General features: G+C 41.2%; 1 long non-coding RNA gene and 1 pseudogene across 1 annotated transcript; one reads left to right on the forward strand and one right to left on the reverse strand.

Annotated features, from left to right (window-relative positions):
* The first annotated feature begins 1,160 nt into the window (after window positions 1-1,160).
* On the forward strand, window positions 1,161-5,090 carry LOC116677155 (zinc finger protein 239-like; annotated as a pseudogene).
* A 3,757-nt stretch (window positions 5,091-8,847) lies between these two features.
* LOC116677154 (uncharacterized) lies at window positions 8,848-11,766 on the reverse strand. The gene is made up of 3 exons (XR_004328941.1): window positions 11,756-11,766; window positions 9,145-9,202; window positions 8,848-8,867 (listed from the first exon to the last, which is right to left on the reverse strand). It is a non-coding gene; the product is annotated as an uncharacterized LOC116677154 (long non-coding RNA).
* Between the last annotated feature and the right edge of the window lie 1,187 nt (window positions 11,767-12,953).

Consider the following 12,953-nt stretch of genomic DNA (forward strand, 5'->3'; position numbering starts at 1 on the left):
CGCGCTAAACATTATCTAACCAAACTACGTGACAAACTTAAACATATCTCTCGTACAATGCTCAACGGCGTCTAAACATGAAGAGATTACACTAAATAACTCACTTCTCAGCAATGACGCACACATTGCACACACATAGCCGCTGTTTCTCTCTGGATCGCTGCGCATCTATCTTGAGGTGATGGCTGGAAGTGTTCATACTGACGCATGCGCACCGGCACGGTCTTTCCAACATCTCCAGTTAATGGCTTTTGGGCCTGACATTTTAGTAGTTCTTTCAGTTTTAATGCAGGAGACACTTGACACTCTGAAGTCCTATGGATTGGTCCCCTCATCAGCCCTCGCATTGTCTCCATTCAGACAGAAGATTTTAATATAGTAAAACATTGTCAGCTAGAATTCACTCACACCTCCCATTAGTTCTTCTAACCCTTGTGTCATTATCTCTGCATGTCCCCCCCCACCCCAGGAAAGAAGGTCAAGAAGGAGGAGGAGCAGCCTGCAGCAGTGAGTCTGCCAAAGGCACCTTCAGCAGACGGCAAGCTGGCGACCGGAGCAGGAAAGAAGGGCAAGAAGGAGGAGGAGGAGCCTGCAGCAGTGAAGGAGGAAGAGGATGATGAGGAGGAGGAGCAGCAGCCTGCAGCAGTGAAGGAGAAGGAGGTGGAGGAGGTGGAAGAGAAGCAGCTTGCAGTGAAGGAAGAAGAAGAAGAGGAGGAGGAGGAGGAGAAGCAGCCTGCAGCAGCAGTAGCAGTGAAGGAGGAAGAGGAGGAGTATGTGGTGGAGAAGGTTCTGGACCGCAGAGTGGTGAAAGAAAGAGTAGAGTTTCTGCTGAAATGGAAGGGGTTCTCAGAGTAAGTATGAGTCTGTAATATTAATGCTTGGTGTTCTCAGTCCTGAGATATATAATATATATTTACATATTGCAAATAAGTGCCAGCATGGTATCATGCCCTCAAAGTTGAAGGTTTGGTATTTTGACACTACGTTGCAGACCCACAAACAACCTTACAAGATGGCAATAGAAAAAAGGAATAATAGGAATGCTAGATAGAGTGAGAATGGATTGACTAAAAACAAAGTGTGAGGAGATGTTCTTCTGTCTGCACCCACCTTTCCAGTGAGGATAACACATGGGAGCCACAAGACAACCTGGACCTGGACCTTATCGCAGAGTACATGCAGAAACGCAAGCAGACGGAGGAGAAGAAGAAGAAGGAGGAGGGCAAGAGGAAAGGTGTCAGGGAAGAGGAAGTGAGTGAAGAAAATAAGGTACTCCAGACTGTAGAGTCCCAGAAATCTAATCTCAATATAAATGAATGCACACAGAGGTTTTCACAAATGTCTTTTAGGATTTATATATGATGTAGCGCCCCCTGATGGCCAATATTCAACAGATTTGTTAGACAAACTCAGAATGGGATTGAAAACAAAAATCTCAGGTTTCACGTTCGTAGTATTTAATTTGGACAAGATATCCAAAAGTTTGCGTGGGTCTCTAGCTACAATTTTTTTTTTTTTTTTCACAACTTAACCATTTTTTTATCCAAACAAAATTCTTTAATCAGTCTTTTGTATCGCCCATCTTAAGATGCTATATGCCAGGCTTCAGGCAGACCGGTCACGAGACCCCTGACGAGTTTGAAAAAGTATGTTTTGCACATTTCACGATTTTTGTAAAAGACATCCCAACCCCAAATGGATGTGGCCAACGTCAAGAGATTAAGTTTTAATCAAGGGATGCGTGGCTATGCAAAACCTACTTTTTCAAAGTCGTCCTGGGTTTATTGACCGATCTGCCTGAAGCTCGGCATAAAACATCCCGGGCTTGATGGCACAAAAGGTCACTAAATTAATTTCCTTTGGTTCCCAAATGAGTAAGTAACAAAATGTGATTTTTTTGTTGTTGTTGTAAATAAAGACCATACAATGGTGATTGGTTAAAATGGGCGTGGCCCAATACACCCCCCAAAATGCTTTGTAGCAACAACAAAAAACAACTGTCTTTTGAGCTTGTCTTTTTTTGCTAGACAAAATGTCTTCAACAACCTTTAACCAAGTCCAGTTGCCCTTGATTCGAACCTTTCTTGGATACTATATCCTTGATGACTCCTTTGAACCTTTACATACATCGAAGCTATATTTTGAAACATCCATGATCACGACATATGCGCCTGTGTCTGTCAGAGGCATCTGTGATGCTCAGCAGTTTTATTCCAGAGCTCTGCTTGAGCTTCAGAAATGCTTGAGGAAATGTAGCTTGGGTGGACCATACCCCATTACTTGCTCAATAAAAGAGGTCAACCTCTGAAAAGCTGCTTGATTCAGACACCAGTGACGTTACGGAGAAGTAGTTAAACTAGTATCGTTACTGCCCAATACTGCTGGCCCATACTTGATTTTAATGGGGATGTTGGCAGGTAATTAAGAAAGGTAATGCATCAGTCAAACAATGTTCCATAGATATTCTAAATGTTGTTTCTAGTATAAGATAGAGCTCTACAGCATGGCACCTCACTAACTCACTGTCTTGTTTTTTTTTTTCTGTTGATAGAAACGGAGAGGAAGAGGAGTCAAACGTCACCGTTGTAAGCATTGTGGGAAATCCTTCACAACATCTGGATATTTAAAGATTCATCAGAAAGTTCACACTGGAGAATTACCTTACAGCTGTGATCAATGCGGGGCGGCTTTCACACTACCGAGTTACCTGAAAAAACATCAACGCATTCACAGTGGAGAGAAGCCGTACAGCTGTGATCAATGTGGGGCAGCCTTTACACTACAGTGTAACCTAAAAACACATCAACGCATTCACACTAGAGAGAAACCGTACAGCTGTGATCATGTGAGTCTGCTTTCACAGTACAGTGTAACCTAAAAAACATCAACGCATTCACACCGGAGAGAAGCCTTACAGCTGTGAACAATGCGGGGACACTTTTTCTCGGGGCGATGCCCTTCAATCTCACCAGCGCGTTCACTCTGGTGAGAAGCCGTACTGGTGTGACCAATGTGGGGAAACCTTTTCTTGTTGTAGTAACCTTAAATCTCACCAGCGCATTCACACTGGAGAGAGGCCGTACTGGTGTGACCAATGTGGGGAAACCTTTTCTAAGAGTTGTAACCTTAAAAGACACCAGCGCATTCACTCCGCCTCGTTGTGAACATGTTTCAGAGCCAAGCTGTTTCCTCCTCCTCCTCATGCCCTGATAGTTGTGTTGTTATATTCTGATCTTTTCTCCACATCGAAGGCTGACCAGCAGGAACTTTATCTTCTGAGCAGCATGTACGTCGTCCTGGCTACGACCACGTATTACGCTCCCTCCCTTTGAAGGGGGTAGTCCTGTCGTTCGTGGAAATAGTTTTAACTCTCAGCTTTGAACCGTATCCCACAGGCTTCTTCAGTGGATCAGATTTCAGTCACATTAAAAAAAGCTGCTTTGATTCAGGGGGAAGTTAAAGAACTGAAGTGGGCTGTGGAATCTGGTCCAAAGCTCCAAATGAGTGAATAGGCTTGTTTGAGAAGAGCCAGGTCTTCGCAGAATCGATCACCGGTAATCGACACCCGCTGCATGCTGGGTAGATCTGTGTCCAACCTGTTCCTGACTCGCTCTGACCTAATGCACACGTGGGCAACAATGGCCACACGAGATCGCGGCTGCCGCAGGTCTGAGACCAGGCACCGCAGTGGCTTTTCACCGACTGCAAGGCCCAGGTGGACCCAGCAGAGCATGCTGGGAAACACTGGCCTCTCAGCTGATCCAACAGCTGATTGGTTCACAGTTGACTCACCATGACAACGTTTTACATGATCTTTTTATTGATTTTGAATTAGTGGGATTTCAACTGCTATTAGTCTGATTTAAATGTTTATTCTGTACAGAACCCATGTTGTTGCTGATAGTGACGTTTAGAAGTCAGAGAGACTAAATCGGATCAGATCACTGATCATCTCCAGTCTGTTAATTAGCACCAGATCATCTCCCGTCTGTTAATTAGCATCAGATCATCTCCAGTCTGTTAATTAACATCAGATCATCTCCAGTCTGTTAATTAACATCAGATCATCTCCAGTCTGTTAATTAGCATCAGATCATCTCCAGTCTGTTAATTAGCATCAGATCATCTCCAGTCTGTTAATTAGCACCAGATCATCTCCCGTCTGTTAATTAGAATCAGATCATCTCCCGTCTGTTAATTAGCATCAGATCATCTCCCGTCTGTTAATTAGCATCAGATCATCTCCAGTCTGTTAATTAGCATCAGATCATCTCCAGTCTGTTAATTAGCATCAGATCATCTCCAGTCTGTTAATTAGCATCAGATCATCTCCCGTCTGTTAATTAGCATCAGATCATCTCCCGTCTGTTAATTAGCATCAGATCATCTCCAGTCTGTTAATTAGCATCAGATCATCTCCCGTCTGTTAATTAGCATCAGATCATCTCCAGTCTGTTAATTAGCATCAGATCATCTCCCGTCTGTTAATTAGCATCAGATCATCTCCCGTCTGTTAATTAGCATCAGATCATCTCCAGTCTGTTAATTAGCATCAGATCATCTCCAGTCTGTTAATTAGCATCAGATCATCTCCAGTCTGTTAATTAACATCAGCAACCGATCCCATGTAGAGCATTTTGACAACTGGAGAGCGTACCAGCGGATATTTGGGTCTGATTAGAACATTTGAATGGATCCGAATCAGACCACACTGTTCCTGTCACTTCCTGTTCAGCCGGAAGGCTGCAGAAACATCCGGAAACTGTCCGACTTGAGAGCGGCATTTACCAACCCACCTGAGAGAATATTTAAACCATACAATATGTTCGCTGGTCTTTCTGATCACAATATGATCCTTGTGGCGTGAAAGCTCTCAAGACATTATAGACCTCAACATTAAGTATTGTGTGTGTGTGTGTGTGTGTTTGTTTTATTGACATGCGTATTAATAATATGAATAATAATGTTAGGTGTTGCTGTCATTTTAGTCTGTTATGTTTTCTGCTGCAGCTTTTGAATTGATTAGCTGTTGCGTTGGACACTGGTGTGTGATGTCACGTGTCTGTCGGCATGGTGATGACCTTTGTTTTGTCCCCCACACACGGTAACATTACTGTAATGTACTATTCGTAAAATAAATAATGAGAGTTTTTTTTTTAATTTAACAACAAATGATTGGACAACAAACTAGCATTAAATTAAAACAAGCAGGCAACCAGTAAAAATGATAATGAAATACTAAAATGATAATGATGTATATCAAATGTATTAACAATACATGTGTAAATGTGTCAATAGTGTGTGTGTGTGTGTGTGTGTATATATATATATATATATATATATATATATATATATATATATATAACCAAGTAAAAATCAGAAACAAATCAACCACATGTAGTCATGAATGCATTTAAATTGTTCAGTTTTGAGAAATGGCTTGTTCTCAAACATGCTATAATGAATAGGTGCAGTTCAGTGTTCCAAATACGTGATTTTTTTGTTCATTATCATTTGCAGTTTACTGACCGAACGGTTCTTGGAAGCATCACCATCCAGTCCAACACCTTCACTCACGGTAACTTCAGTCCTTAATGGATACACAGAAGCATGAGTGATTGTGCAGGTTTTTATTAGTGTGTAACATGTTTGTGCGCACCTCCTTTACACGAACCAACTCTTTTGACGGAGAGCTGCAAGGCCTCTTGGCACATGGCTGGTCTTCGTCTTGGGTGTCCAGTGCCATCTGTATGCAGTCCTGAGAGACAGCCCACAATACAGCTGCATCCCATTGCTGATACTGAGCAATGTGTTTTAAATGGAAAAATAAACAAGATACAACAATTAGCAGATCCATTGCAAACATGCAACACATGGAGCATGGTTATTAGAAGTGTGCCATAATCATTAGACATAATCATTAGGCTCATCACTGCTGTGCCCTCGGATTTTTTTTTTACAGTCAGCAAATGTTCACGTTGGTTAAAGACTATCTCAGTAATCATGACAGCATACCTCTGCTCTTTGATGTTCACGTCGTCTTTTCCTGTTTTTGGCCATCTCCTCTTCAGAGCTGTGTGAGTCAATGATATCCATTCATTAAACAACACATGTAGTATAATTATCATCGAGACAATTGATGTTAAAATATAAAGTGAAGCCTTAATAATTTTATAGACACTTACATCATAGGCAGAGGTGGGTAGAGTGGCCAAACATTGTACTCAAGTAAAAGTACTGTTACTTCACAATAATACGACTCAAGTAAAAGTAAAAGTAGTCGTCCAAATAATTACTAGAGTAAGAGTAAAAAAGTACTTGATGAAAAAGACTACTCGAGTAGTGAGTAACTGTTGAGTAACGTCTGATTTATTTCTGAACACGAGCATCAATCAGACCGACAAAGACACAAAATAATCATATTTAGGCAAACTATAGCTCATCCAATCAATAAAATCAATTTATTAATTCCAAAATAGCTTAAGTGAGAGACTTGTCACATGAAATTTGGATGGATACTGCATGTGCACAACATAGGCTACTATATGTAACCTAAAAGACAAACATCCACCTATCCACAGCGAAAACTAAAACTACCGTTTCCTCAGGGTTAGATGTTGAGTTGTTGAATAATCACATGTCCGTTTGTTTTGGTCGACACAGAAGACGCCGCATAACGTAGCTGCTGTTTCGCACTTTTCCTAAAAGGTAACCATGCTTTACACTGTGAGGCCGGGGGGGGGGGTTCCTCCACGTCTGTGTTGCCTTGCCGACGGTTGATTCTTTGTTTTGCTACGCCTGTAAGCTAACACGTGCCGCCCATAGCTGTATACACCCGTTTCTCAATGTCAAGGATCCTTCCTTGGTAGGACTAGTCCTTCCAAGGAAGGATCCTTCAGGAGCAGGTCAGAGTCCTCCTTAGCATTTGGAGAAAATGTTCAATGGAACAGGCTATCAAGTGCACGTCATTGCCGGCTTGTGTCATTGAATTTTTTTGTGGCATTTCAAAACACTGGATGAAATGGTTGTGGAAGAGTAAACTGCGCTGTTTAATTATGCTGTCGGGGATGTAGAAGATGAATCTGCAGCCGTTTCTTAATGTCACGGAAGGATCCTCCAAAGGCAGGAGGAGGACGTTACGTCATCGACGTCCGTCGAAGGACCGTTCCGATTTCGAGGATCCTCCGAATTCCTCCAAGGACGGAGTCCTTCATTCAGAAAATTTCCCATAGATAAGGATGCATATGTGTATCCTTCGCGGTCCCAAATCACCCACAATCCTATGCGCGGGCCTTTGCCGTCTCTTTAAAAATAATGATAGCGGACCTCAGCGGAAGTTCGAACGGCATCACTGACGGTGAAATAATAATTTAAATGTAAGTATCTTTAGTCTGTGCCGTAAATTTGTTATCACCATTAATATTTTAAATCAATGTAAAGCTTAACGCTTTAATGCTTGTACAAATTGCTATAATAATTAGGTAGATACACCCCGAGCTAACGTTAGCTAACTGGACCTATCATTAACATTCGGCTGTTAGCTAGCTAGGTTGCTGTCTTTGTAAAGTTGAATGTACGGTGGCATGGTCATCTCTTTTTGTATGTCGTTACCGTATGTGCGTAACGTTAGCAGAGATTTATAAAGTTGGTGTGTTTGTTTGTTAATGATAGGTCCAGTTAGCTAACGTTAGCTCGGGGTGTATCTACCTAATTATTATTATAGCAATTTGTACAAGCTTTAAAGCGTTAAGCTTTACATTGATGTAAAATATTAACGGTGATAACAAATTTACGGCACAGACTAAAGATACTTACATTTACATTATTATTTCACCGTCAGTGATGCCGCTCGAACTCCCGCTGAGGTCCGCTATCATTATTTTTAACGAGATGGCAAGGCCCGCGCATGGGATTGTGGGAGATTTGGGACCGCGAAGGATACACATATGCATCCTTTTCTATGGGAAATTTTCTGAATGAAGGACTCCGTCCTTGGAGGAATTCGGAGGATCCTCGAAATTGGAACGGTCCTTCGACGGACGTTGATGACGTTGGTGACGTGGCATCCTCCAAATTCTGGCTTTGGAGGATCCTTCCTTGACATTGGGAAACACCCACAGTCTGTGGTCCCGCCGCTGAGATCAAGCATGGTCACGTGACTGCACAACGCCGTTTGATTGGTGGAACACAGTCACGTGGTAGAGCCTTCAGCGGAAGACTCTCTCTGTCAAAATAAAACATTAAAACGAGGCGTACGCTGGGGTAAAAACGATGACGCGTAAAATACCAAAGAGGTAAAAAGAAAAGTAACGAGCTCATTGTAGCCTGATGTAGCGGAGTAAGAGTACAGCTTCTTCTTCACTAATGTACTCAAGTACAAGTAAGAGTATAGTGATTTAAAACTACTCCTAGAAGTACAATGTTTTCAAAAACTTACTCAAGTAAATGTAACGGAGTAAATGTAACTCGTTACTACCACCTCTGGTCATAGGTTTCCAGGAGAACTTGGCACCACCATCTCCTTATTTGATGCATGTTGCTCTTTGAAAATTAATAATCAAATCAAAAATAACACATTTGTATGGTAATTTCCAAAACACACTGGAAACATGTTTCTCATGAAGGCTACAGGTAGAGTGACAGGCTGGCAGTTGCAGAAGTCTGACAGTGGAATCAACTGGGAAATCAGTAAATCAATCAAGATTCAAGATTATTTATTTGTCCCAAGGGAAATTTGTCTTGGACATACAGGCTGCTACATAAACCATGGTACAATCAATATGACATATCACTTGATTTTAGTAAAACGTTGGATTGTATCTCAATAACAAAATTATAAGTAATGAAATCGCCACATAAAACGCATACTATAAAAGTAAAAAAAGTCAAGAAATACAAGCAGTATGAGTAACAATAGTGTGAATTTGCATGCCGTAGATGCAGTGCAATAATTTGAAAAACCGTACTACACAAATATGACCAGTAAAATATACAGAATAGCCAACATCTTACCATCAAAACATACGTGCCACAGTTGTTAGACGAACCTTGCTTTGTAGGCCCTGTTGTATGAGCAGTACACAATTATTAATGAAAGATTGATGAACAAGTGGTACAGTTCCTAAGAATTATTTAAAGAAATACCTTGTCATCTGCGCCGAAAGTCCTCCAAGGTCCAGGGGACAAGGTCTGAGCAACACTTCTGAGAAGACGGTGTATTGGAATAGTAAATGTAATGCAGGGCTGCCAACTCTCACGCATCGGCCGTGAGACACACGCATTTGACCGGTTTCACACGCTCACACGCCACCCCCCCCCTCGATTTCTCACGCTGAAGTGTCAACCCGGTCGGTCAAATTTCTGAAAGATGAGTTTATCTATGTTTTTACCTGTTGAGCCACTCGTGATCGACTAGTTGTGCTTTCAGAGACTGTGAGTGGGTTCAAGAGCGCTCCCTGTCTGTGGAATTTTCAAATTGTCGCAAACTGAAAACATTTTTTTTTACAAGCCATCCCAGGTGCATTTCCCCGGCTTCAGGTATGCGCTCTGAGTATCACAGACCCATCCGTCGCTTGGTGTCCACTCTCTCTGTAACAATAGAGGTGAGCAGCGCGGCTGGTAGTGTAGCAACTTCAGTTCATTGTAGTGGACGCGCTCTGCTGTGGGCAGTGACGCGTTGCATCCATGCGTAGACCTCCGATGAAGAGCAGCGTACGGACACCTCTAAACTCTGTCAGAGACCAGAGACCCAAATGGGCCTCTGCGTCTGTCAGACGGTCTGAATGAGATCCACCATATCAGCGGAGCAATGACATGCACAGCTGACTGTATTAATACAACTCTCCAAATCTCGTACAACAGAGATGGGAGTTGTTATGTTTTGAATGTGCACAAAGTTGTAGACATGAGCAGAAATCTGATGAAACACATCAGAGCTATACTTTATATATATAAATATATGTATATATATGTATATATACTATACTATATATACGATACTGCAACGTTGGGCCTATGGTGCTTCTCTAACCTCTGTGCATCTCTAAATGTATCTGTAAATAATTCATTCAATGTTTTATAAAATGAACAAATAGTCTTTATTTTCCCAAAAAAGTAATCAAGTGTGTGGGTGGGGGGGGGGGGGTGGGGGGGGGGATGAGGATGAGGGCCAAACATTACTGAACCTTGGCACAAAGGATTAGATTTATGTAACTCAGTGGTTCTCATTCTTTAGAATTTCAGTGGTCTGAGTTGATCCCTCAACATAATTTAACTTTGGGTCCCTGGTCCCTACACCAGGGACCCCTGGACCTGTTCACCACAGACCCAGATCTTCTCAGCTGTTGCTGACATATGCTACTGTCTCTTCATGTGGTTCATTATGTTTGGCACATTGTGTGGGTCAGTTCTTATATCATAAGAAGTTAATAATGTAAATGCTGAATGCCCTAAAACCTGTTGATACAACAACACAAAGGTTCTTAACCCTACAGTTTTGCACATATCATGCAAGACTTGATTTCTCCATTTCTTTTGCACAAAACTCTCCAGAAAGTGCCATTTAATGGTTTATTTTCAAAACTTTTTCCTGGGGGGGGGGGGGCATACCCCCAGACCCCCCTAGGGAGAGCCCCATCCCCCCACATATAACAAATCCCAATTTAAACAGTGGAGTATAATAATCCTGAAAGAGCCAAAGAAATTGCTTTTTACGCGGCAAAATATGGCCCCCCCCAAATCTCACTCCAAGGTTTTGGAAAAGTTGGCAGCTCTGGTAATGTAAAGTTTAAAAACCAACATATAACCAATGCTTTGAACATTTAGGAACTGTCCAGAGGTTGGAACTTCGCAAATTTCATGTACCCACTTAGTCCTTGTGACAGAGAACTTTTAGCATGGGGGCTAAAATGGGGCCAAGTCTGGTGCAGATGGGTAAAATTTGAAAATCTATGGCCAGTGATCCAAAATTACATTTTAAGATAATGGAAAGCACTTGCTTAAGTTGCAAAAAAAAAAAAACAGGAACCCCCCCCCCCCCCCCCCCCCCCCCCCCCCCACAGGGCAAAATGGCAGAAAATGTGCCGAGGAACTCTTAATGGGACTCTTGTCATAAAGGACTCAAACAGAACTGCCCTGCTGTGAAATGTTGGCAATGGTTTTGTTTTCGTTGCTTTTAAGCACCAAATAGGAATTGTGTGTCATACACTAATATGCCAAAACATCTAAAGTTTATATAAAACAGAACCATAGATTTAAAAAAAAAGAAAAAAAGGACAAGTGGTGGAAAAAAGAACTACCACCATCCAGAAGGCAAAAAAAAACTTATTGCCCTAAAAATTGAATGGTACGGTCCAACTGTCATCTCTCCAGCCAATGCCATAAAGTGGATCTAGGAAGTAAATCTTCCTTTTCTGTGGTTTTATTATCAGTTAAATGGGTTAGAATATAAACAGATACACAGTAACGCATTTTGACTTTAAAAGTTGACCTTGTACAGAACACAACAGAAAACTACAGGGAATGCTTAAAGATTTATCTGTGATGCACTGCAATTTTTTGCAATGATTAAGATTGGCAACGGGAAACTTTGTTTTATAGTAAGTTTAAACAGAAAAAGCCTAAAAACTACATTTACGTACACGCATAGTCCAGTGTCCAGGTATCCAAACTGGGAGCAGAATGCACTGCAGAGTTGCTGCATTCACCTACACAGGAAAATATGTTAATATAAAATGTGAGTAGTTAAAAAAATAACTTCATTATTTAACTAAAAAGCTAACTTATTGAAGAATCAACACAGAAATTACCGGCAGGTGATCCATAGGATTCAAGGACACTGGTGGAAACCAAGTTGCTATAACATGGCTGTTTGCTGCAAACATTCCCGCCACTCTCTGTAACAGATATAGTTGATCTCTTAATGTTGAACTGTTGATAAATCCATTCCAATTTGTTTGAATATTTTTTCAAAAATGACCTTTTCTATCATTTCGAGACAGCTGTTCAGGATCTGCCAGAGTATAGACACATCGGTTAAAAAAAAAAATTTAACAATTGAATTACATCAGCTTGCACAATCAATATGCATCATCTCATTAGCGTACGTTCTCAATTCTTACTGTTCCACTGATGTCCTCAATCAGTCCCAGACTACAAAAGTCCGCTCGAGTGAGGACCACATTGTCCACAAATGCTGGATGTTTATTAGGATCTTTGGTCCTATCCAAAACCTCCATTGACTAAGGGAAAGAAGAAAAAAAGTCAAGACCTGTACCTTGTAATAGTAAGCACAATCATAGTAGCCTACAGTTGATTTGCATCACCTTTTTTTTTTTTTTTTTTGCATGTTTTGAAACTCCTGACCCCAGCAGGCCTTATTTGGCTTGACTTTCTGAAGACTGGTGAAGTCTATCTGCTCTTTGTCATAGTACACTAATCGAAAGAACCCAAAAAAAATCATTCTATTTAAAAGTTGCTTCATTAAAGCAGCTGACTCACACTTCTGTTGTTCCTCACTTCCTCCACTAAAGCAAAAGGACGTGGCGGACATCCCAGGTTGAAGGGAAGGAGCTGTTCAATGAAATTAGGTTACATTTTCCTTTTATACCAGCATAAAAGAAAAAAAACATTCATCTTTGTGCACTAACAAACGTAGAAATATACCCATTCAAATAGGAGGCCATGTGCTAAATTGGTACAATTTAAATCTATAATTGTAACTTACAATTAATTAACACAGCAAAAATATACAGGTCCTCGTATTTTTATTGTTTTGAGCTTTGCACAAGTCTTAAAGGAGAAAAAAGCACAAGGAATAACCCACCCAACATGAGTCTCCCATAGCTGTCCAACTGCATCTCCCCATTTTCTGGAACAATCTTTTTGTATTGCTCTTCTGCAATGTTCAAGAAGTAATTGTTCTTCTTCATGCCTGAAACAGCTGCTCCACACAC

This window comes from Etheostoma spectabile, unplaced genomic scaffold (assembly GCF_008692095.1).
Source record: "Etheostoma spectabile isolate EspeVRDwgs_2016 unplaced genomic scaffold, UIUC_Espe_1.0 scaffold00004462, whole genome shotgun sequence".
Classification (NCBI taxonomy): Eukaryota; Metazoa; Chordata; class Actinopteri; order Perciformes; family Percidae; genus Etheostoma; species Etheostoma spectabile.